The following is a 25,379-nucleotide window of genomic DNA, read 5'->3' as shown; positions in this document are numbered from 1 at the left end:
TGAGTCAGGTTGGCCTTTTGATATCTTGTTCTCTGGCACAACATAAACAATACCTTAAGAAAGAGACAACATTTGTGCCACAGACATTTAAAGGAATATATTAGTTCTGAGGATTATAAAGGAGGTTAATTGTTTTTGAGTTGACAGTGATGTTGGAATAAGTATTCAAAGTAATTCATCTGAAGGGGACAATAGTCATATGAATTTTTTTGGTGATATTTATTCTTAAAAACCCAACCACTTCACATCGTTTTACAGGCATACCTTAAAGTGTGATCTTCATTTTAAACCAAGTGACATGGAAGTTCAGAATATTATGTCACATGTTGTTCATTAACTATCTTTTTCAAGGGCTGAGGATCCAGGGATGGAAAATAATGCAGGAGAGGCGTACTGACTCAAAAAGTTGGGTTTATCATTTAGGTTCCAAAAAAACCCCCGTTTGGTTTCTGTAAAGGGGAGTGGAGCACACTGACGAAGAGATCAGGTGTTGGGTTCAGAGGGATGTGTATTGTGACTCCTCCAGATTCTGGCTCTGACGCCTGTCAAAGTCACCTAACCTTTGCAAGATTTTTTTCTTCATATGTGAAACAGGGTAATACCGCTGATTTCATCATGTAGGAATTAAGATGTGATGAAGTAATTGTAAAGCATTCTGCATAGGACATGCATTGGTGACTGGTGAAAGCAGCATTTGGTAAAGATGTCTGGATTAGGTTGATGGGGGCAGGGAGGACAGTACAGCATGGTGGGGGTGGACCATCGGAAGGAACCACCTGCTGACTTTTCAAGTCCAGAATCCATTAGTCTCCATCATATTTTAGGATGCTAGCTTTATAAAATTTCTGAGAAGGGACTTTACAGGACTTCTGTCTAACCCCCCATGTTATACGTAAGAAAACTGAAGCCCAGTGAATTTAAGTGACTTGCAGTAACACCACTAGCACTATGAAATGAAAGCACTAAGCCTGGAGCAGCATTGTCCAACAGAAATACAGTGCAAACCACAGACATGATGTTAAGTCCTAGTAGCCACTCGTATATTCACATATACAGAACGTCTCAATTCACACTAGCAACATTGCAGGTATTCAGTACCCCGTGTGGCTGATGACCACTATATTGGACAGGACATCCAAAGCTAGTTCCTTAATTCTCAAGCTTATGGATTCTCTGGTACAAAACATGACCTTCTTATTATTATTCATATCAGAAATAATTGCCTTACAACATACATGGACCATCAACCATTATTTTTTATCTTGAAGAAAATGTCTCTTGTGGTCATGATGCATTTTAGAGAATTCTAGATAAACCTTTCCCAGAGACCTACCACTTCTAAAAGCTCTACCAGTAGCTTACCAATGAGTAATTTTTTTTTCCACACACACACACACTGTTTTTTATTTTTACAACAGATAAATCAACTGACACCAAGCACTGTAAATGGATGACCACAACAAAAACAACGATTGCAATTACCAAACACAAAACACACCAATGAGTAATTTTAAAGGAGGACTTTTTTTTTAGACACAAGGTGCTAACTGCAATCATAGAGACATATTTTTCTGAGAACATGACTTTTGGCTAAAAGTTCTTTCAATACATTATTAGAGAAAATCAAATTGTTGGCCCATTTCCAGGAGATGCACAAGTTTTTACAGCATGCATTAGCTTCACTCCAGTCTTCATTGTATCTTGCATATTTTAGTTTCCCATTAGCACATTTACTACTTTTTAAAAATACTGTCATTTAAAAATTAAAGTTATACATACACCTGGTTTTAAGAATAAAAAATTAGAATTATTTTAAAGACAGCCATTATATCTTTTAACTCTATTTCCTGATTCACCTTTGCCCCAATCCTCCAGAGACAAATACTTCAAACTCTTCCAGTTACTTCTTCACAATTGTAAATAACACTTTTGTTTTCTATCTTGACTTTCCAGTTTTAGGCACTTTTATGGCAACTTTTGTGCTATGAAAGATAAAGATACAGCTCCCTCTCCCCCCTCCCCCCATCGTTCTCCCCCCTTACAAATGTAATCACTCTCCTGACCCCTCTCCCACCCAAAACAGTTATATCATAATTCTGGTTAGAGAGTTCAGTGTTTGTTTGGCAATATGATTGTTGTCTGTAAATATTATTCATGCCTTAGTCATGAAGTATACAGTAATTGTTCTTCTTTTCTTACAAAGTCTTTTCTGCTGGAGTTAACAATCTTGTTTTGTTGTTTTATTTGGATTTTCATTTATGTATCCAACCCCAAACTCTCTTACCTGAGAAGTGCAGTTTGAGCTTTTGCCTGCAAGATGAGTACATGAAAATTAGTTGATGGAGGGGTGGAAAGAGGAAAAGCATCTATTAAGAGGGAAGAATATGCGCAGAGGCCCTGTGGCTATGGGACAATATGGTAAAAGCGAAACCATGAGGTGGTCAGGGTGAGTAGAATTTAGAGATTAAGGGAGAGAGATGAAATAAACTGCTGGAGAGGCAGGAAGGGCTAGGCCATGCACAGTGTATAGGCACTATTAATGCTTTGGTCTTGATCTTAATTACAGTTAAAAGAAATCCACTTAAGCATTTCCAGCAGGAAAGTGAGATGGCCAGAATTACACTCTTTACTCCATTCTGTGCATTCCTTCATTTTTTTTTTTTTTTTTTTTTTTTTGCGGTACGAGGGCCTCTCACTGTTGTGGCTTCTCCCGTTGCGGAGCACAGACTCCGGACACGCAGGCTCAGCGGCCACGGCTCACGGGCCCAGCCGCTCCGCGGCACGTGGGATCTTCCCAGACCGGGGCACGAACCCGTGTCCCCTGCATCGGCAGGCAGACTCTCAACCACTGTGCCACCAGGGAAGCCCCCATTCCTTCATTTTTTTATAATGACATTATACTTTGATTAAGTTAGGATCTTTTCTGTTGTTTGCAATCAATGAAGCTTAACTGATTCCGCAGCTCTCTCGATTTGCATTCTGTTGTCAACACTCAGTTGGACTGGATTTCATTACACTGGGTCCTGTTTTATTCTGTTGCCTGAGTATTGCCTAAAGCTACAAATACACCATTCAAAAGATTCTTTTGTATTTGTAGCATATAGTTGTTTTTGGTTCCCTTTAATAGCTGTTGTTGAATTCAAATCCATTCACAGCTGTCATTTTTCAGGTACAGTTCTCAGGTTAAACCTCTTTTTAGTCAAGTCTTTTACTGTGTCAAAAAGAACTTTAATTTGTTTCTGGCATGTTATCTCTTTTAAGTCCTAAGAACTCCAGGCATGACCATTGTCACCGCACGATTCAGCTGCATTTGTTGTCTTGTTTTCATTTGTTAATAAATTTTAATTTATTTATAAAAGGGGCAAAAATTCATGATGCATGAGTATCACATTTTTTCCTTTCCCCTTACCTGAACCTGAAGATTTCGTGCCTGCCCACGGCTACCTCCTCTCCTTTTATCTATTGTGCTGATCAGACCAGTCAGTGAACCAGGGATGGGGAGGGAGTTGTTTCAGAAAGAGCTAAGAGGTATTGCGAAGTGCAAAAATGCCCACCCAAAATGCTAGTACAAAAGAGAATTCAGGAGAGGAACAAGAAAACAGAAGTGTCTGTGATGATAGGAATGTTGGGTAATTAAAACATTTTTTTTTCCAGAAAATGAAGAATGAAGAATGAGGAGAACAATTTGGGGCAGTTACCATGAAAGTTGGGGGTGGAGAGAAATGTGAGAAGAATTTTAAGATGTGGTGCAGTAGGTTTATTTTAAAAAATAACTTGAAGAATCAGAATCAGAATTACTTTTTTTCTTCTTTGAATGTTGTGAGACTGGGTCATATAGACCCTCACTTATATTTGAGTAGTAGTAGATTTGTAGTAAGATTGGGAAACAGCAGATGGAGCTCCAAGTTATTTTTTTGATAAATCACGCTAGTGGCAGAGTTCTTTGCTAGTATGAAGAAATAGGCTCTGGGCATCGTCTGGAAGGAGAGGGCAGTATCAAAAACTACTTTTTATGCATAAAAACATCATGGGAATATGATTTTTGAGAGGGTATCTTAAGGGATTAAGGAACCAGGGAGATGGGGAGAGGGTCAAGCAACATGATGAAAGGGCCAGGACTCCAGTGCAAAATATGGCCATTGCAAAATTTCCAGTGGTGAAGATGGCTGGGAGAAATTCAAGAACAGTGATGTGTAATGTTAGATTTATAACTGTTTGCTCTGCCATGACGGAACCCTCCGTTGTTATGTCCAACACGACCCTGTGGGAGACATACTTAGGGAGATATTCAGTTAACATTGGACAGAGAAAAAAATAGCTATAGGAAGCTAGAATGAGTAAGAATAAGGCTTCTGTAGGATCTCGAAATAAGAATAAGTAGTAATATGAGAATATAATTTCCTATAATCTGTAAAAGCATTGGGAAGAGCATTATGGATTGGGGGCAGGAGTAATGGAAGCATGACCCTATAAATTGGAAGCAGACACGTAGATTACGAGAATACCATAGCTTTTCTCCCATCATCGACAATGGTTGTTTCTTTGGATGGTTTTCATTTTATTTTTTTTTTTTTTTTTTTTTTTTTTTTTTTTTTTTTTTGCGGTACGCGGGCCTCTCACTGTTGTGGCCTCTCCCGTTGCGGAGCACAGGCTCCGGACACGCAGGCTCAGCGGCCATGGCTCACGGGCCCAGCCGCTCCGCGGCATGTGGGACCTTCCGGGACCGGGGCACGAACCCGTGTCCCCTGCATCGGCAGGCGGACTCTCAACCACTGCGCCACCAGGGAAGCCCTTCATTTTTTTTTGACTGATGTGAAAATCCTCCACAGTCAGCTACTGAAGAAAGAATTTGCAAAAGCATCCTTTCTGTCCAGAACGAAGTGATAATTGAGTTCAAACAACAACAATAAAAAACTTTGTTGCTCTTCTAACAGCAAAGTTGGCAAATCACAAGACATTTAATTTTATGGGGCTAGATGGGCTCCTGGGAAACCCAAGACTAAATACCTTGAACAATTTGTTAAGGGTTCTGCACTCTAAATGGCCTCTAGATCAGCACAGCTGCGGGCAATTTGCAGGAGACTGGCAATGTGGTGTGTGGACCCAGTGGCAGGGAATGCTAATCTGAGACTATCCCCTCCAACAGCTTTTGCCATTCATCATTTTCACATCCAGATGGCTCCCATTGTCTTTCTAGTCCTCTTTTTGTGCAAAGTGGCTGCTCTTAAATCATGGTATATTAGTCTTGGAAGCAATTTTATTATTCATCTAGGAGTCCAATTACAACTCTTTGTAGAGGAGGAATTGGAAACCCAAAGAGGGGAAATATCACGGTTAGATCTACCCAGTTACTTCATGTCACAGCTGAGACAAGAACATTTATCTCTTGGATCTCAGCCCGGTGCTCATTCCAGTTCACCAGGATCTCATAACTTTGGTGAAAACATGTAGCACAGGATTTGGAGTCAGATGATCTCAAGTCCAGATCTCATCTCTGTTATATAATGTGACCTGGGAATGTTAACCCTGTTTTCTCATGTGTAAGATGAGGATGATAATGGAACCTCCATCACAGGCCGTCATGACAACAAATGGATACTGATATTTAAAGTGCTTATTATGGTGTCTGGTCCATAGTAAATGCTCAGTTAGCTTTTATCATTATGGCTCCAAGTCTTTTCACATTAAAGCATGAAGAATTGGTTCTTTTTAGGAAGGAAGGCGGAAGAGTTTTTTGCTCATGAGCTTCTGGCCAGGCATACGTATTAATAATATAGTTCAGTTCAGTGATCAAGGCTTGCCAACATGATGGTTGAAAATGTCTTTCAATAGGGAACATTTTGCTAGACAGTACGGAGAATGAAAATTTTAAGTTCTTAAATACTGTGCTCCCTGTTGGTATCTGGCAACCATTGGTAATTCATTGGTAATGATCATTAGTCGACCTTGTCAGCAACTTGGGGTACCAAATATAAAGAGACTCTCTGAATTCATGGTATTCTGCATATTTAAGGAACTGTTTGATTTTTCAAGATTATAAAAATGGCTTCAAAATAAAACAATACAATCTTTCTCTGAGTTAAAAACTTGAAATCTTGTAAGGTGATCAGCATCTGGAAGATACTGGAAAAAATATACACTTGGAAAAAATTAGCAAGAAAACAATAGTGTTTGACGTACTGACATTTATTTACTCTCTATTGAACAGTCTTTCCCATGAGTCATAACATCTTTACCATTAGTTATAAAGTTCAATTTCTATGACATCAAAAGCCTCCGCAGACTAATTGCAGAGGAATTACATGAGGGCGAAAGTTTTAAGATTCAAATTCCTTTGGTTCTACCCTAGAGGTTTTGGTTCAGAAGGTCTAAGGCAGGGCTCAGGAATCTGCATACCTAAAATCTCTCTAGATGATTCTTGGGCACCTAAAAATTGAAAACCACTGGCCTAAGGGAAGTACTACTTTGGGATTCTGTTGTTTCAAACAAAAATATCCCATGTCTTAAGAAAACCTAACATACTCAAATCTTAGAATTAAAATGACTAGGTAGGACCCGGCGGTCCAGTGGTTAAGACTCCTCACTTTCACTGCCGAGGGTCCAGGTTCACTCCCTGGTTGGGGAACTAAGATCCCACAAGCGGTGCGGTGCAGTCAAAAGTAAAAATAAAATAAAATAAAATAAAAATGACTAGGTAATGCTTATATGCATCTCTCAAGGATTTCTTGCTCTATAAAACGATTTATGTTTTGTTTTTATAATAGTGAGTTTTTGCACATGTGATTTTCTTTGTACAAATTTGATTAATGCTAACCTCCCCTCCCCAAAACAACAATAAACATCCAAACAAGCAACAAATGTCAATAATCAGCTCAAATCTGACCTTACCTATGAAGTCTTCTTCTGAGTTTAGATGGTCCTTGATATCTAAGTCACTCACCATCCTGCTTTGTAATACAAGGCATTTTCACATGTATATAGCTTGTCTCCTTAATTATATTTTGAATACTTTTAAGACAAGGACTGTGAGTACATTTGCTTGTGATCCTTGCATTGTTCCCTTCTTTCCTTCTTGCTTGCCGTTATTCATTTATTCATCAAAATTTATCAGATGTCTGCTGTAAGTCAGGTTCTGTAATAAGTTCCAGGGTGGAGGGAAATCCAATGGCACTAAGATGAGGGTATGGACTATATCAGGTGTTGGCAAACTACAGTTCACTGGCCAAATCTAGCCAGCTCCTTTTTTTTGTAAGTAAAGTTTTATTGGAATACAGCCATACCCATTCATTTAGGTATTGTCTGTAATAGCTGCTTTTTTGCTACAGTGGCAGAACTGAGTAGTTGCTGTAGAGACTATATGGTCTGAAAAGCCTAAAATGTTTACTGTAGTCAGCTCTTCATATCCATGGGTTCTGCATTCATGAATTCAACCAACCACAGATTGAAAATATTTTTTAAAAAAATTCCAGAAAGTTCCAAAAAGCAAAACTTGAATTTGCTGCATACTGGCAACTATTTACATAGCATTTACATTGTATTAGGTATTATAAGTAATCTAGAGATGATTTAAAGTATTTGGGAGGATGTGTGTAGGTTATTTACAAATACTACACCATTTTATGTAAGGGACTTGAGCATAAGCAGATTTTGGTATTGCAGAGCTTCCTGGAATCAATCCCCCATGGATACCAAGGGACAACTGTATTTGTCCCTTTACAGAAAGTTTGCTGACTCCTGGATTATATGATTGCTAAGGTCCTGCCCAGTTCACAGCATTCCACTGATGAATGCTATGAGCTGGAAGTGCAGCGTCCTGTCAGGGGCTGATGGGTATCTCAGGAGGCAATATTTAATCTGAGACCTGGAGGATTTGTAAGAGTTAAGTAAGGCAGGCCAAGAATAGGGGAAGGGCATTCCAAGTTTTATGAGTTTTATGAGATTTTATTTCCCCCCAAAAATGTTGTGGCCCAATAGAAGGGGAAAATAAAAACATATAAAGACTACCAATATTTATTGTTATTATATAGGAAATATGATGAAATGATTATGTTCTGAATCAGTGGTCTTATGACTTTTTTTCAGCTAACTAAGCATGTGGAATTAGATGCCATTTAACCTTTTAGAGCAGGGATCAGCACACTTTTATCTTAATGGGAAAATAGTAAATATTTTAAGCTTTGCCAGCCATACAATCTCTGCCACAACCATTCATTTCTGTTATTGTAGCATGGAAGCAGCTATAAGCAATATGTAAATGAATGAGCATTGGCTATGTTTCAATAAAACTTTATTTATGAATAGTGAAATTTGAATTTCATATTATTTTCATGTGTTGTGAAATATATATTATTCTTCTTTGATTGTTTTTCAATGAATTAAAAGCGTAAAAACCATTCTTAGCTCGTGGGCCATACCAAAACAGGTGGTGGGATGAATTTACCTGGTGGGTCATAATTTGCAGACCCCTGTTTTGGTATGACATTCTTTGCTGGTAAAATGGGAGGATATTTTCTCTACCAACCACCTAGGGTGGTGATGAGTGAGAGGCATTTGTTCTTTGAAGTTCTTTGCATAGGGCAACATGTTCAGATGTGATATACTGTCATTGTATATTCACAAAAATTATCGAATTATCCACAGTTGCAGGATGCACAGTTTTCCTGAGAGTTGATGAGAAATTTATCTTTTTCATGAATAATTTTTGCTGAAGGAAGGGAAAATTTGAATATATTTTACATATGTAATAGTACAAGTATGATTCTTTTATTCCTAGTATTCCTAGAACACTGGTTGTAAGTTATTTTTCTAAGCAGAGAAGGGTTTGAGCTAATTACAACAACTCAGATATCTTATTCTACTTTATTTTTCCTCTTCTCATTGAACTTAACGTTTTTTGTTTTATGTAGATGGTTTGTTGGAGAGACTGGACTTGAGAAGGTACAATCAGGAACCAGCTTCATTATTTTCCAAGCACTGCCTTCAACTAGACTCTTTGGATCACCTTCCCCAGTTGAGAGGATTTCTTCGCCAAATCTCAGACACTTTCAGGTATTTGAACAGTCTCATTATCAGATATTATGAATTTGTGTGCAACCCAAATCGAAATGTTAATCACTCATCTAAGTCAGGGTTTCTGTCTAAGCAACCTCTTCCCTGCAGGCCTGACCGCTGAATCCCTAGTCTACCACTGGGAAAGGGCAACATAGTTCATTCTTTGGTTGTGCTTGCTCCACCTGGTCCTTCCATTCACTCTGCTGCTTATGGCTCTTCTAGAGTTGAGCACAGAGCGTGTACGAGTGTATGTGGATGTGTGTGTGTGTGTGCACACGTGCACGCACGCGCTGAACTTACAGAGAAAGGGCCAAGTGTTACTTCTCTGATGCTGGTCAATTTGATTGCTGGTGCTTTGTTTCATGACAAGGGTAACCTGCTGGCTCTTCCTACCATGAGGCATTTGTAAGGACTCTTTGGACACCCCATGAGGAACAAGTGCTGCCCTCTTAGGATACTGACATCCCCTTGACTTCTGCCCACTGGCAGTGCGCTCCTGGTGTTCCCTTTGTCGTGAAGCAGGAGTTCTCTCAAGATGGCTCTGGCTTACCTACCATTCTGTGTGCCCACCTGCCCTTCCCACCCCAACACTCTGGATTTATTTCCCCCCAATCTCCCTGAAGGATTCTCCTGCTGACCCTTCGCGGAGCTTGAGGAGAGAGAGGGCGTATGTTTCAGAGCACTCTGTTTCCACAAACACCCTTCAAAATATACTCTCTCTTCCTTATTGAATCTCTGGGCTTCTTTTATCCTGGGTGGGGTTACGTGATGACCTAAGGACTCCTACTGGACTGGATAGCAATTCCTTCAGAGGTGTGCAATGTATGGGCATTAATTGACCGTGATTGTCATTAGGGTTCAAGGAGACAAGAAACGTCCCATGTAAATTGCTGTTTCATTTATATATGCCTATTTGTCTCCCCTGTTGTATTTCCCCTTACTGTATTCATAAGCTACTTGAGGGCAAGATTTCTTTGCATTTTCCCCAGTTTTAATACTCATTCAATGGATCATTGAATTCCCTCCTAATTACTAAGTAAATGGGGATTGAAGTCAGTGGGCTGATTCATTCATTCAGTATTGAATGCCTACCATATGCCAAGTTCTGTAATAAGTGCTGGGGATATAGTAGACCAAAAAGACATAATCCATGACTTCAAGACTTTATTTTAGTGGAGGGGATATATATTAAACAATCACAGGAATATACAATTAATTTCAAATTTTGATGTGTGCTGTGAAATAGTGCAGAGTCCTGCCAGGGAGTATAAATGGGAACTTAATTTAAATTGGGGTGATGGGTATCTCAGGATGTGGTATTAATTTGAGAACTGGAGGATTTGTAAGAATTAAGGCAGGCCAGGAATGGGGGAAAAGCATTCCAAGCAAGAGAAATAGCGTGTGTATAGACCCTACTGCAGGGAAAAGCTTGGCGTTTTAGAGGATGCTTTGAAGGATGTAAAAGAAGGTGAGTGTAGCAGATTGTGAATTGGAGGGAAAGAGTGGGGTAAGGTGAGGATAGAGAAGTAGTCTGGAGTTTGACCATACAAGGAACACAGGCCATGAGAAAGGATTTGGATTTTATCTTAAGAGCAGTGGGAAGCTTTTGAAGAGTTTAAAGCATCCCATTTGCATGCCTAGGTGGTTCATATTCAATAACTTTTTGGCATAAGGAATATAGTTAATAAATACAGGAAAGGTGCCTTACCAACAGAGGTCAATGCCTGTTTTAGCCTTATACATGTCCTGCAAATCCTACTGCATTCAATGAAGACATTCTTCAAAAAACACACATCGTGTTCCCTGCTAGTCTGAGACTGCATTTGATTATACAGATGGAGTTGTGTTCAAAGGACATTCCATTGCTCTGCGGAAACATTTTGGAGCAATCCTGCAGATTTCAGATAACCTAATGGTGAGAATTCTGTTCTTTCAGTGGGAAACCATAGCAACATGCCACTTAGAAGGCACACTATATAATCTATCTGTTCTTCAGTTAGTATTTTGCAGTCCAGAAATAGTCATCATTGCCTAATGTGAGTATGCAAAAGGTCACGCAAATATAAGCCCCAATGACAGTGCAGTTCTCCCTCTAACCACATGGTGGTGGTGGGGAACTGCACCTTCTCTGGGAGATGCACTATCAGGCACATGGGGGGCCAGGAAGGAGAAAGGAATTTGGGCTAATAGCTCTGTGTTTCAGCACAAATTGTAAGTTGATCCTCAATCTCTAAGTACAAAGAACGGGGCTATGATCAATAAATCTGGATCTTTATCCAAAACCTCATATACAGACAGACCCAGTACCCCTGGGTGCAATTCTTGTTAAACTGCAAGATTTATGGTTCAGAGATTTTATGTCCCAGCACCTTTTGTGATTTCAAACACACTCCCTATCTTGCCTTACGTGCAAAATAATCATCTATAAATTCTCCAATAACTACATAAAGAATTGAGAAACTTAGAGAGCCAAAGCTACCAGCTTGGTATCCATCAATGTGTAATGGTTAAAAGGGTCTTTGCTAAAAAACAGGTAGAAATGGTAAGATCTTTAGGGATGGGGATTCAAGATAGTTGGTCACAGTATTACTTCAGTTAGTATTTGGTCAGTGAAAAATGGTGAAACTCTATGGAAAGAAAAGAGAAAAGCAAAAGGAAAAGAATCTCCTGGGGTCTTCTACACTGCTGGTAAGACGTATGGATATGTTTTGTTTTGATGAGAATCACGTCTTAAGGTGCCATTTTCTTCTCCTATCTTCCTCCTATCTAGGATATTTCCCCCCTTTTCTTTCTCCCTGTGATCTCATTGGGTCTTGCATTGTTTTTTTTTTTTTTTTCCGTACGCGGGCCTCTCACTGTTGTGGCCTATCCCGTTGCGGAACACAGGCTCCGGATGCGTAGGCTCAGCGGCCATGGCTCACGGGCCCAGCCGCTCCGCGGCATGTGGGATCCTCCCGGACCGGGGCACGAACCCGTGTCCCCTGCATCGGCAGGCGGACTCTCAACCACTGCGCCACCAGGGAAGCCCTGTCTTTTGAATTTTTAGTGCTTTGTGCTGGCACCATTTTGTGAAATGGCTCCCCAAGCAGCCCATCTGTAAGGGCTCCAGTGGGCTGTGTGCTCTATCCATCACCCTCTCCTTAATGCAAGCATTACAAAGATTGGTTGCTAAGAATATTTACTTTCCACCCTTGTTGACTCACATCCCCAGTGTGTCAAGGGCCCACCAAGAAGACCTTTAAAAGACATCGCACAATTACATGGGAATGATACCATGACAGAGGCCTAGGGGAACACAGTAATGCTACCCCAATGTAAAATGGGCATTTGCTTTAGGTCTGTACCTAAAGTATGGAGAGGGCGAAAAGAGAAGTCAGAGCTCCTGGAAATGATGCCCAGAGGTATTTAGTTTGATTCATTCATTCATCTCTCCCTTCATTCTTTCATTATTCAACGAATATTCCTTGAGTACCTACATGTCAGGTATTGTGCTAAGTATTGGGGATATAGCATAGAACTGAATAGACATAGTTCCTCCCTGAAGATAGTTCATGGTCTTGTTGGGCTGCATCCCGCGGGCCTGCAAGCCTTGTAATTGCTCAGCTGAGAGACTAAGGAAAGAGCCCAGAGACAGTGACAGAGACATCAGTTGTTTACTGTATAGGGAATCTTACAAGTCTGAAGCAAAGTCCTGGAGTGACAACCCACTGTATACAGCAGCTGGTGGACAGGACATGGCAACAGTCTTCGCTACTGGGGATGGGGGAAGGGGGGTGAGAAGGAGGCTACTAGTTATAGGGGGAATTGATGTCAGTTTGGCTTATCAGTTACCAGGGAAACCAGAAGCTGGGGCAGGGGGCAAGCATGTAGGGAGTTACTGATTAAGCCCTATAATAAAGAGGATTGGATAGTCATGTGAGTACGTGTAGGTTAAGCAGGGAATGTACAGAGAGCAAGAGGAATAGCTATCTTGAGTGGCCTGTCCATGCAGTCTGCTATGGTAAATAAATAAATGGGCAATTACTATACAGTGTGATAAGGACAATGCGCCTTGGCCCTGTGGATTTTATGTGAGTGAGAAATAAACTTCTGAGATTTTATGGTTGGTTGTCACTATGGCATAGCTTATCGTAGCTAACAGACTGTATCTGCATAAGAGGAATTATACCTGCCTAAATCCTCTCTCAAGTCTTCTTTTCATGTTTTAGGAAGATATTCAGAGGCCAGGATTCATTCCTCAAATTGATCTCTATTTAGCCACCTTATTGTAGAAATTGGCCTTTCCTTGCCTCTGTCTCATCAAAAAAGGAAGCTCAGGTGGATATTCCTGCTGCTTACCTTATGTTTAATGGAATCCTCCTGTGATTTGGCTAAACTTGGCATCTGAAGAAATTTCATACCATCCATTCTCAGCAACCAAGAAGCAAGTTCTGTTTCTTCTCTGCTTCAGTGCTCCTGCCTGATGCTAAGACAGCTGAGTAATTTTTCCCTACTTATTGCTCTTCCAAAGCACAAAAGCTGTCTTCACTTTAACATTAATGAGTTATTCAGCTGATATAACTATTTCTAGCAAGTAAATTACCTACAGCTGCCTATCAACAAGGCTAGGGCAAGGTGATTACAAAAGAGAGGGATTTTATTTAAAATGAAATTGAGCTAGTTTCTTAAACCATACAGTCTGTCCCTTTTGGCCATCAACCAGAAGGGGACAGTATAAGAGCATGGTTTGCTCACGGCTCACTGCACCAAGTCTTTGAATAATCTGCATTTGAGAATGTTTTTTGTTAGAAATCACACCAAGTGCTTTGTGAAATTATTTTTGCATATATTTCCAGGGCTGAGAAATTCCAGAGCATTAAAAAAAAACCCTCCAACATATACTAGAGATGTTTAATGGCCTTGGTTTAAACTCCAGGAGACCGAGGTGGAAATTTTCTAGCAAAGGTCGGTTAAAAGGTTGACTGGAGGAAGAACAGGCAAATGACTTTAAGCCCAAAGTGTCCTTGTTCAGCTTCTACTCTTGGTGGAGTGGTTATTGGAGGGTTGAAAACTTCTCTTTGTAGAATTTGGCTTTCTCATATTCTCCCTCTGACTGAAGGCAGCTAACACTCAGCAGTCCTTTAAAAAGGGTTCCTAAATCAGCACTAATTTTGCATATTCAAGAGCACCAACCACTAGTTATTTCAGAATAGGAATGTTGGATCTGACAGGTGTGGAGGGAAGAATAGTGGATTCTGAGTTTGCCAATGAGAGGCTGAGTGTCATCTCATCTCTCCACACTTCAGTTATCTTCCCTCTTAAATGAGGGGCCCCGGATAAAAAAATCTCTGGAGTTTGTTCTATGTTTGAACATCTATGATTCTACAGTCAAGCAGGATTATTCTACTACTACTGTCACTATTACAGCTATTATAGATGTCACTGATTGAATGATTAATATATACCGGGCATTGTGTTAACATTTCACATTCATTATCTTTAATTTTGAAGCAATACTATGAGGTAGATATTATCAAGTTTGTTAAATAGGTGTGAAAGTTGAGGACCAGAGAAGTTACAGGAATTGTTGAAGGTCCCAAAGCTAGCAAGTGGTGAAGACATGAACCAAAATCCAAATATTTTGACTCCCAAGTTCCTACTCTTAACCACTGCCACGTATTTCTTTCTTTCTTTTTTTTTTTTAATTTCCAGCACTTGGGTCCTTACATTATTAGTTTTTAACATTCATAGGCGTGGTGCCAGGCTACAATGATTGACCTCTCTTTGGCCCCTAGCCTTTGCTTCTCTGTTCTTTCCATTTTCCATGTCTTACAATGCCCTCTTCCTGGCTATCCAAATATTACTCACCCTTCAAGTTCTAGTTTATGCCTGCTCTCTTGCCTGACCACTCTCTCCCATACTAATCTGATTTTCTTCTGGGATTTTATTGCATTTATAATCCATTCCGTGTAATTCAGACTCAACTCGATATTGTCTCTTATTTTGCTCTGTTTTAAATAAGTTAGTCTTGTCAACATTAACTACAGTGCAAGGCTCTTGAGGATGAAGAACACATCTTAGTCTTTTTAATCTTCTGCTATAAAGCGCACGGGAAGGGTTGCATAACAAGTTGAGGATCAATATTTTCTTCTTGTTTGCTAGAGACAGACCTTAGGCAAAAATGATCCCTTTGCTTCTAAAAATTACGATGTTCTCTGAGAAAAATTGTTTTCTAGTCTTGCTTTAAAAAAACCCTATGAAATTGCAAACCTTCCTGGCCAATATAGTCAAGTATTTCACAAGTTTAAAAGTCAGAAATTATTTTTGTTATCATTATCATTAACATTATACAAATAGTTAACATGTATAGGTTACTTGCTACATTCCTTGCATTGATCTGATGTTTTACATGGAAATTTTATACTTACAACAGCACTATGAGGTGGGTAAGTATTCCCCACTTCACAGAGTACAACAGGTTTAGAGAGATTGAGTAATTCATATAAGGTCTCACAGAGCTGGTAAGTGGTAGATCGGCTACAACCTTTTTTAAAAAAAATTTTTGGTGTGGCTTTCCTAGATCTAGGCTACTTGTACCGTGTAGTAAATTAGACTATTTCTACAAAGGATGGTGCATGGCTGTTTTTTATCCACCTGTTCCACTCTGTTTAGAAAGCTGCCTAGGATTTCGTTCATCTGATTATTTAAAAATTCCTATATTAGATTTTGCCTCTCTATCCTGGTGTTCAGTGGTAATTCACGTTTCCAAATTATGGTGGGCTGAATTATGGTCCCCCAAAGATGTTTACCTCCCAGTCCCCAGAACCCATGAATGTCACCAATATTGCAAAGAAATTTTGGACATGTGATTAATTTAAGGGTCTTGAGATGGGAAGATTATCTTGGATTATCCTGTGGACCCTAAAGGTAATCACCATGGTCTTTATAAGAGGGAGGCAAGAAGATCAGAGGTGGAAGAAGGCTATGTGACAATGGAGCAGATATTGAAGCGATGACACCAGGAGCCAAGGAATGTTGCAGCCTTTAGAATCTGGAAGAGACAAGGAGCACATTCTCCCCTGGAGCCTCTAGAAGAAACAAGTTTCCCAACACCTTGATATTTGTCTCTTAAAACTCATTTTGACTTCTGACCTCTAAACTGTAAGAGAATACATTTTTGTTGTTTTAAGTGTGTGGTAATTTGTTATGACAGCCATAGGGGACGAATACACTAATACAGAGTTCTATAAATATGCCCATTTTCAGAGGCTGAGAGTCAAGACTGAGTCCAATTGCTCATACTAAACCCTTACTCTCCCCTTTGAGCCAGAAGAGATGAGTCCATCTGAAAGTTTTGAATTAATAAGGGCCAGCCCTAAATGCTGTCTAGTGTCTGAGCAGTAGTAACTAGAGAGTACAAGAAAAATGTGCAACCAAACTCACACTCCACTAGGGTTTTTCTTTATTCTGCAAAGGAGGGAAAGACTGATGGAGCATGATTTCATAAGGTACCATGGAATGGGATGGGGGGGACTTAATGTTTAGGTGGTTTTATTGAGGCTGGCTTTTGTTTGTTTATTGTTTTCTTAATAGAATTCTTCCTGCTTGGATTTAGATGTCTGTTTTCAAGATACTAGCAATATTGCACCAATAGAACCACTACCAACAACAATTAAATGCTAGAAGATGCTGCCGTTTACAGCCTTAAACTGCCTGCTTTTTATTTTGTTTATAAGCAACGGAATGTAAATGTTTCTGACTCTGCTTTTAGGTACCAATATCATGCATTCCTTTAAACCAGGTGATAAACGTCCACCTGGGAGGCACCCTTGGTTTTGTAGGGAAATGAGTCATACTGAACTCCCTGAATTTGCCTGTGACAAGCAGAATCCACAGGTACTAGGAGTTTTGTTGAGAAGTTAGCAGAGTAAACCGTTGACGAAATGAACAAGTTCATGAAAGCATCTGGAAACCATTTAACACAATTATTAACAACAACTTTTTTTTTTTTTTTTTTTCCGGTATGCGGGCCTCTCACTGTTGTGGCCTCTCCCGTTGCGGAGCACAGGCTCCGGACGCGCAGGCTCAGCGGCCATGGCTCACGGGCCCAGCCGCTCCGCGGCATGTGGGATCTTCCCGGACCGGGGCACGAACACGTGTCCCCTGCGATGGCAGGCGGACTCTCAACCATTGCGCCACCGGGGAAACCCAACAACAAAGTTTTGACTTCAGGAACTCTGTTACCTGGTGTGTGACCTTGAACAATTCACTTAACTTCTCTGAGTCACACTTCCTTCATCTATGAAATGGGGATAATTATGGTTTCTCATGTACATAAAAATGTTACCAAAGAATCTAGCATAAAGGGTCTAGTCAAGACCTTTTCGGTTATAAGTAGCAGAAACACAATTCAGGTTTGTTAAGCAAAAGGAATATGTTTTACGTGACTAAAAATCAAGGCTAGACCTGGATTTGGCGCTGCTAGATTCCATAATTCAAAAATGTGATTATAAAGAGAGACTCATTTGTGAGATAGGTTCTTTCCTAGAAACATCTCTCTCTAAGAGCACTGGCTGAACGTTCCTGGGGAGCTCCTGCCTTGGCTTCTCTGTGCACCCTTGAACCCTAATTACTATAATCTGAGGGATGGACGTGCTCTAATTGGCCAGGCCTGGGTCTCATGCTGGTTCAAATGTCTTTTGTTTGCAAGAGACAGAGAGTTCATTTCAAACTATTAGAAACAATAAAGGAAATCTAATGGCCCATACAGATTTGATTTCAGGTGGGGTTCAATCTACAAACAATGTCAGGGATCAGATTTCTCCCCATCTCTTCACTCTGTATCCTATATTGTTGACTTCATTATCGGGCTCCGTACATGGCCCTGGCAAGTGGAGGTTCTCTCTTCACAGGATCAAAATGATTTTATTTCTCACACCGTGTGATTCAAGTTGAGAGTACTCTTTCAGTGCTCCCACACAATTTCTGACATTCATCCCCTCTCTTTTTTTAAAAAAAATTATTTTAGTTATTTATTATTTTTGGCTGCGTTGGGTCTTTGTTGCTGCGTGCGGGCTTTCTCTAGTTGCGGCAAGCGGCGGCCACTCTTCGTTGCGGTGTGTGGGCTTCTCATTGCAGTGGCTTCTCTTGCTGCGGAGCACTGGCTCTAGGCACGCGGGCTTCAGTAGTTATGGCTTGCAGGCTCTAGAGCGCACGCTCAGTAGTTGTGGCACTCGGGCTTAGTTGCTCCGCGGCATGTGGGATCTTCCCGGACCAGGGATCGAACCTGTGTCCCCTGCATTGAAAGGCAAATTCTTAACCACTGTGCCACCACGGAAGCCCCATCCCCTCTCTTAATGGCTGGCACTGGGTCACATGCCTCCTCCTATGGCCTGGAGGATGGAATGTGTCAATTGCATTAAGCCAAAAGTAGCTTACTTATTCAGCTAGGACATGACTAAGAATGGGGAGATGCATATTCCATAAAGAATATCAGGGTAGTGTTGGTGAGAAAAGGGAGTTAAATGCTGGGAAGAAGTGTATCATGGTGGCACAAACTCAGTCCAAACTACTTGTAATGACTTTCTCACTTGTAAGACAGGTCCTGTTACTTGACAGAAGGTAAAGGGATGTGTATAGGATAGGCAAAAGCAACAGGTATCCATGACATTCATATTAATATATGTTAGTTATTTTGTTAGGATATTATCATCCCATTCATGTTGTATAAACTGGGGTCCTGAAAGATGAAGTGACATCCATAAAGTAGCAGAGGTAATAAGTAGCTGAGCTGATACCAATATATTCAGAAATATATTCTTTGTGAAAAGCAGTTATGCGAAGTAGTTACAAGGGCCTACTATTCAGTCCAAGTGCTACATCACGTCAAGGAAAAAAATGCCCAAGCATAGACCTAAGGGGGCAGAGAAATGGAAGTACTGAGGATGAGAAAAAAAGACTTTCAGAATCCCCAATTATATTTTAAAACAGAGATCCCCTGATAACCATTTTTCTGTTGTTCTACTTGAGGATCTATGGTCTAGAACTTGAGAAAACATATCATTGACTCAACAGCTCTCCTGAGGCATGAGGCTTTTAGCCACTTCTAGTTTCCCACTTAGCTAGGTAGGCTAGTGAGACAAGTGGCTTCTTTTTAGCCACTTGTCAGGGTGGGATTAGGAGTTCAATCACTGGGTGAATAGACCAGACCATATGGGAACAGCAGGTGGACACAAGGCAGTTATTAGAGCAACCAGCAAGAGGAAGAAGAGCTGGGCAGATGGGACCTGGTATTTACAGAGCATGATGGCAGGTGGGAGGTCTTAGGCCTGGATGGTGTTTGAAAAGATGGCTATCAGTTTGAAAGGATGATACAGCCGGCAGATGGTACCTGTTCGGAGATTTGGATTTTTTTTGCCTTGATATCCTTTACACCTGGTATAGTCTTACTATAGTAAAGTCTTGCCACATAGTAAAGCCTTGATGTTTCTTAAAAAAATGAACATTTAGAGATGTAGAAAGGCAGCTGGCCTCAGGGAGATTTGGTAGAAGGTGAAGAGAGAACACATTCATAGATAGGGTTTCCCAGATGCAGGACTTTCAGGGCTAGAACTGGGATGGTCTTGGGAACACCCAGATGATTGGTCACCCTAAACCACATGGCCCAAAACTAAAGGTTGAATTCTGGGAGACTAGTAGCAGTGGAAGGCATCCTTTCTCAACTTCCTAGGTGTCATATCTGGCTCAATACAAGGTCACCTCTTGACTCAGAGCACCTCTAGTTTGTGGCTCCTCTAGGATGAGAGATGAGGATTCTCTTTTTTTCTTTCTAACATCTTTATTGGAGTATAATTGCTTTACAATGGTGTGTTAATTTCTGCTTTATAACAAAGTGAATCAGCTATACATATACATATATCCACATATCTCCTCCCTCTTGCATCTCCCTCCCACCCTCCCTATCCCACCCCTCTAGGTGGTCATAAACCACCGAGCTAATCTCCCTGTGCTATGCAGCTGCTTCCCGCTAGCTATTATACATTTGGTAGTGTATATATGCCCATGCCACTATCACTACGTCCCAACTTACCCTTCCCCCTCCCTGTGTCCTCAAGTGCATTCTCTACGTCTGCGTCTTTATTCCAATCCTGGCCCTAGGTTCTTGTAAACCATTTTTTTTTTTTGATTCCATATTTATGTGTTACCATACAGTATTTCTTTTTCTCTTTCTGACTTACTTCACTCTGTATGACAGACTCTAGGTCCATCTGCCTCACTACAAATTACTCAATTTCGTTTCCTTTTATGGCTGAGTAATATTCCATCGTATATATATGCCACATCTTCTTTACGCATTCATCTGTTGTGGACAATTATGTTCCTTCCATGTCCTGGCTATTGTAAATAGAGCTGCAATGAACATTTTGGTACATGACTCTTTTGAATTATGGTTTCCTCAGGATATATGCCCAGTAGTGGGATTGCTGGGTTGTATGGTAGTTCTATTTGTAGTTTTTTAAGGAAACTCCAACTGTTTTCCATAGTGGCTGTATCAATCTACATTCCCACCAGCAGTGCAAGAGTGTTCCCTTTTCTCCACACCCTCTCCAGTATTTATTGTTTCTAGATTTTTTGATGATGGCCATTTTGACCAGTACGAGATGATATCTCATTGTAGTTTTGATTTGCATTTCTCTAATGATTAATGATGTTGAGCATTCTTTCATGTGTTTGTTGGCAATCTGTATATGTTCTTTGGAGAAATGTCTGTTTAGGTCTTCTGCCCATTTTTGGATTGGGTTGTTTATTTTTTTGTGATTGAGTTACATGAGCTGCTTGTAAATTTTGGAGATTAATCCTTTGCCAGTTGCTTCATTTGCAAATATTTTCTCCCATTCTGAGAGTTGTCCTTTGGTCTTGTTTATGGTTTCCTTTGCTGTACAAAAGCTTTGAAGTTTCATTAGGTCCCATTTGTTTATTTTTGTTTTTATTTCCATTTCTGTAGGAGGTGGGTCAAAAAGGATCTTGCTGTGATTTATGTCATAGAGTGTTCCTCTAAGAGTTTGATAGTTTCTGGTCTTACATTTAGGTCTTTAATCCATTTTGAGCTATTTCTGTGTATGGTGTTAGGGAGTGTTCTAATCTCATACTTTTACATGTACCTGTCCAGTTTTCCCAGCACCACTTATTGGAGAGGCTGTCTTTTCTCCACTGTATATTCTTGCCTCCTTTATCAAAGATAAGGTGACCATATGTGTGTGGGTTTATCTCTGGGCTTTCTATCCTGTTCCATTGATCTATCTTTCTGTTTTTGTGCCAGTACTATACTGTCTTGATTACTGTAGTTTTCTACTATAGTCTAAAGTCAGGGAGCCTGATTCCTCCAGCTCCATTTTTTGTTCTCCAGATTGCTTTGGCTATTCGGGGTGTTTTGTGTTACCATACAACTTGTGAAATTTTTTGTTCTAGTTCTGTGAAAAATGCCAGTGGTAGTTTGATAGGGATTGCATTGAATCTGTAGATTGCTTTGGGTAGTAGAGTCATTTTCACAATGTTGATTCTTCCAATCCAAGAACATGGTATATCTCTCCATCTATTTGTATCATCTTTAATTTCTTTCATCATTGCCTTATAATTTTCTGCATACAGGTCTTTTGTCTCCTTATGTAGGTTTATTCCTAGATATTTTCTTCTTTTTGTTGCAGTGGTAAATGGGAGTGTTTTCTTAATTTCACTTTCAGATTTTTCATCATTAGTGTACAGGAATGCCAGACATTTCTGTGCATTAATTTTGTATCCTGCTACTTTACCAAATTCATTGATTAGCTCTAGTAGTTTTCTGGTAGCATCTTTAGGATTCTCTATGTACAGTATCATGTCATCTGCAAACAGTGACAGCTTTACTTCTTCTTTTCTCATTTGGATTCCTTTTATTTCCTTTTCTTCTCTGATTGCTGTGGCTAAAACTTCCAAAGCTATGTTGAATAAGAGTGGTGAGAGTGGGCAACCCTGTCTTGTTTCTGATCTTAGTGGAAATGCTTTCAGTGTTTCACCATTGAGGACGATGGTGGCTGTGGGTTTGTCATATATGGCCTTTATTATGTTGAGGAAAGTTCCCTCTATGCCTACTTTCTGCAGTGTTTTTATCATAAATGGGTGCTGAATTTTGTCGAATTCTTTCTCTCCATCTATTGAGATGATCATATGGTTTTTCTCCTTCAATTTGTTAATATGGTGTATCACGTTGATTGATTTGTATATATTGAAGAATCCTTGCATTCCTGGAATAAACCCCACTTGATCATGGTGTATGATCCTTTTAATGTGCTGTTGGATTCTGTTTGCTAGTATTTTGTTGAGGATGTTTGCATCTATGTTCATCAGTGATACTGGCCTGTAGTTTTCTTTCTTTCTTTTTTTTTTTTTTTTTTACGGTACTCGGGCCTCTCACTGTTGTGGCCTCTCCCATTGTGGAGCACAGGCTCCGGACGTGCAGGCACAGTGGCCATGGCTCACGGGCCCAGCCACTCCACAGCATGTGGGATCTTCCTGGACCGGGGCAAAAACCAGTGTCCCCTGCATTGGCAGGCGGACTCAACCACTGTGCCACCAAGCAAACCCCTTTTTTCTTTTTTTAAAAAATATTTAAAATTTTTTTTTAGTTTTCTTTCTTTGTGACATCTTTGTCTGGTTTTGCTATCAGGGTGATGGTGGCCTCGTAGAATGAGTTTGGGAGTGTTCCTCCCTCTGCTATATTTTAGAAGAGTTTGAGAAGGATGTGTGTTAGCTCTTCTCTAAATGTTTGATAGAATTCCCCTGTGAAGCCATTTGGTCCTGGTCTTTTGTTTGTTGGAAGATTTTTAATCACGGTCTCAATCTCAGTGCTTGTGATTGGTCTGTTTATATTTTCTATTTCTTCCTGGTTCAGTCTCAGAAGGTTGTGCATTTCTAAGAATTTGACCATTTCTTCCAGGTTGTCCATTTTCTTGGCATATAGTTTCTTGTAGTAATCTCTCATGATCCTTTGTATTTCTGCAGTGTAAGTTGTTACTTTTCCTTTTTCATTTCTAGTTCTATTGATTTGAGTCTTCTCCCTTTTTTTTCTTGATGAATCTGGCTAATGGTTTATCAATTTTGTTTATCTTCTCAAAGAACCAGCTTTTAGTTTTATTGATTGTTGCTATTGTTGCCTTCATTTCTTTTTCATGTATTTCTGATATGATCTTTATGATTTCTTTCCTTCTGATAACTTTGGGTTTTTTGTTCTTCTTTCTCTAAGTGCTTTAGGTGTAAGGTTAGATTGTTTATTTGAGGTGTTTCTTGTTTCTTAAGGTAGGCTTGTATAGCTATAAAGTTCCCTCTTAGAACTGCTTTTGCTGCATCCCATAGGTTTTGGGTCGTTGTGTTTTCATTGTCATTTGTTTCTAGGTATTTTTTGATTTCCTCTTTGATTTGTTCAGTGATCTCTTGGTTATTAAGTAGTGTGTTGTTTAGCTTCCATGTGTTTGTAGTTCTTACACATATTTTCCTGTAATTGATATCTAGTCTCATAGTGTTGTGGTTGGAAAAGATACGTGAAACGATTTCAATTTTCTTAAATTTACCAAGGCTTGATTTGTGACCCAAGATATTATCTATCCTGGAGAATGTTCCATGAGCACTTGAGAAGAATGTGTGTTCTGTTGTTTTTGTATGGAATGTCCTATAAATATCAATTAAGTCCATCATGTTTAATGTATCATTTAAAGCTTGTGTTTCCTTTTTTATTTTCATTTTGGATGATCTGTCCATTGGTGAAAGTACTGTCCCTACTAGTAAAGTAAAGATAGTGAAGTCCCCTACTATGTTTGTGTTACTGTCGATTTCCCCTTTTATGGCTGTTAGTATTTGCCTTATGTATTGAGGTGCTCCTATGTTGGGTGCATAAATATTTACAATTGTTATATCTTTTTCTTGGATTGATCCCTTGATCATTATGTAGTGTCCTTCTTTGTCTCCTGTAATAGTCCTTCTTTTAAAGTCTATTTTGTCTGATATGAGAATTGCTACTCCAGCTTTCTTTTGATTTCCCTTTGCATGGAATATCTTTTTTCATCCCCTCACTTTCAGTCTCTATGTGTCCCTGGGTCTGAAGTGGGTCTCTTGTAGACAGCATATATACGCGTCTTGTTTTTGTATCCATTCAGCCAGTCTATGTCTTTTGGTTGGAGCATTTAATCCATTTACATTTAAGTTAATTATCGATATGTATGTTCCTATTAGCATTTTATTAATTGTTTCGGGTTTATTATTGTAGGTCTTTTCCTTCTCTTGTGTTTCCTGCCTAGAGAAGTTTCTTTAGCATTTGTTGTAACGTGGGTTTCATGGTGCTGAATTCTCTTCGTTTTTGCATGTCTGTAAAGCTTTTAATTTCTCCATCAAATCTGAATGAGGTCCTTGCTGGGTAGAGTAATCTTGGTTTTAGCTTTTTCTCTTTCATCACTTTAAATATGTCCTCCCACTCCCTTCTGGCTTGCAGAGTTTCTGCTGAAAGATCAGCTGTTAACCTTATGGGGATTCCCCTATGTGTTACTTGTTGTTTTTCCCTTGCTGCATTTAATATTTAATTTTTGATAGTTTGATTAATATGAGTCTTAGCATGTTTCTCCTTGGATTTATCCCGTATGGGACTCTGTGCTTCCTGGACTTGATTAACTACTTCCTTTCCTATACTAGGGAAGTTTTCAACTATAATCTCTTCAAGTATTTTCTCAGTCCCTTTCTTTTTCTCTTCTTCTTCTGGGACCCCTATAATTCAAATGTTGGTGTGTTTAATGTTGTCCCAGAGGTCTCTGAGACTGTCGTCAATTCTTTTCATTCTTTTTTTCTTTATTCTGCTCTGCAGTATTTATTTACGCTATTTCATTTTCCAGGTCACTTATCCGTTCTTCTGCCTCAGTTATTCTGCTATTGATCCCTTCTAAAGAATTTTTAATTTCATTTATTGTGTTGTTCATCTCTGTTTGTTTGCTCTTTAGTTCTTCTAGGTCCTTGTTAAACGTTTCGTGTATTTTCTCCATTTTATTTCCAAGATTTGGATCATGTTTACTATCATTATTCTGAATTCTTTTACAGGTAGACTGCCTATCTCCTCCTCATTTGTTAGGTCTGGTGGGTTTTTGTCTTGCTTCATCTTCTGTGTGTTTCTCTGTCTTCTCATTTTGCTTAACTTAATGTTTTTAGGGTCTCCTTTTCCTAGGCAGCAGGTTCGTTGTTTATGTTGTTTTTGGTGTCTGTCCCCAGTGGCTAAGTTTGGTTCAGTGGGTTGTGTAGGCTTCCTGGTGGAGGGGACTAGTGCCTGTGTTCTGGTG

At 39.7% G+C, this 25,379-nt stretch overlaps 1 long non-coding RNA gene across 3 annotated transcripts in view; it reads left to right on the top strand.

The window, feature by feature from the left end:
* Positions 1 to 25,379, top strand: part of LOC109551941 (uncharacterized) — a 302,359-nt gene that overhangs the window by 46,102 nt on the left and 230,878 nt on the right. For all 3 annotated transcript variants that reach the window (XR_012330574.1, XR_004525941.2, XR_002178639.3), the window contains exon 2: positions 8,907 to 9,048. This is a non-coding gene — a long non-coding RNA (uncharacterized lncRNA). The remainder of the gene's footprint in view (positions 1 to 8,906; positions 9,049 to 25,379) is intronic.

This window comes from Tursiops truncatus, chromosome 3 (genome assembly GCF_011762595.2).
Source record: "Tursiops truncatus isolate mTurTru1 chromosome 3, mTurTru1.mat.Y, whole genome shotgun sequence".
In the NCBI taxonomy this organism is placed as follows: Eukaryota; Metazoa; Chordata; class Mammalia; order Artiodactyla; family Delphinidae; genus Tursiops; species Tursiops truncatus.
This window is presented reverse-complemented; position numbering and strand designations above follow the sequence as displayed.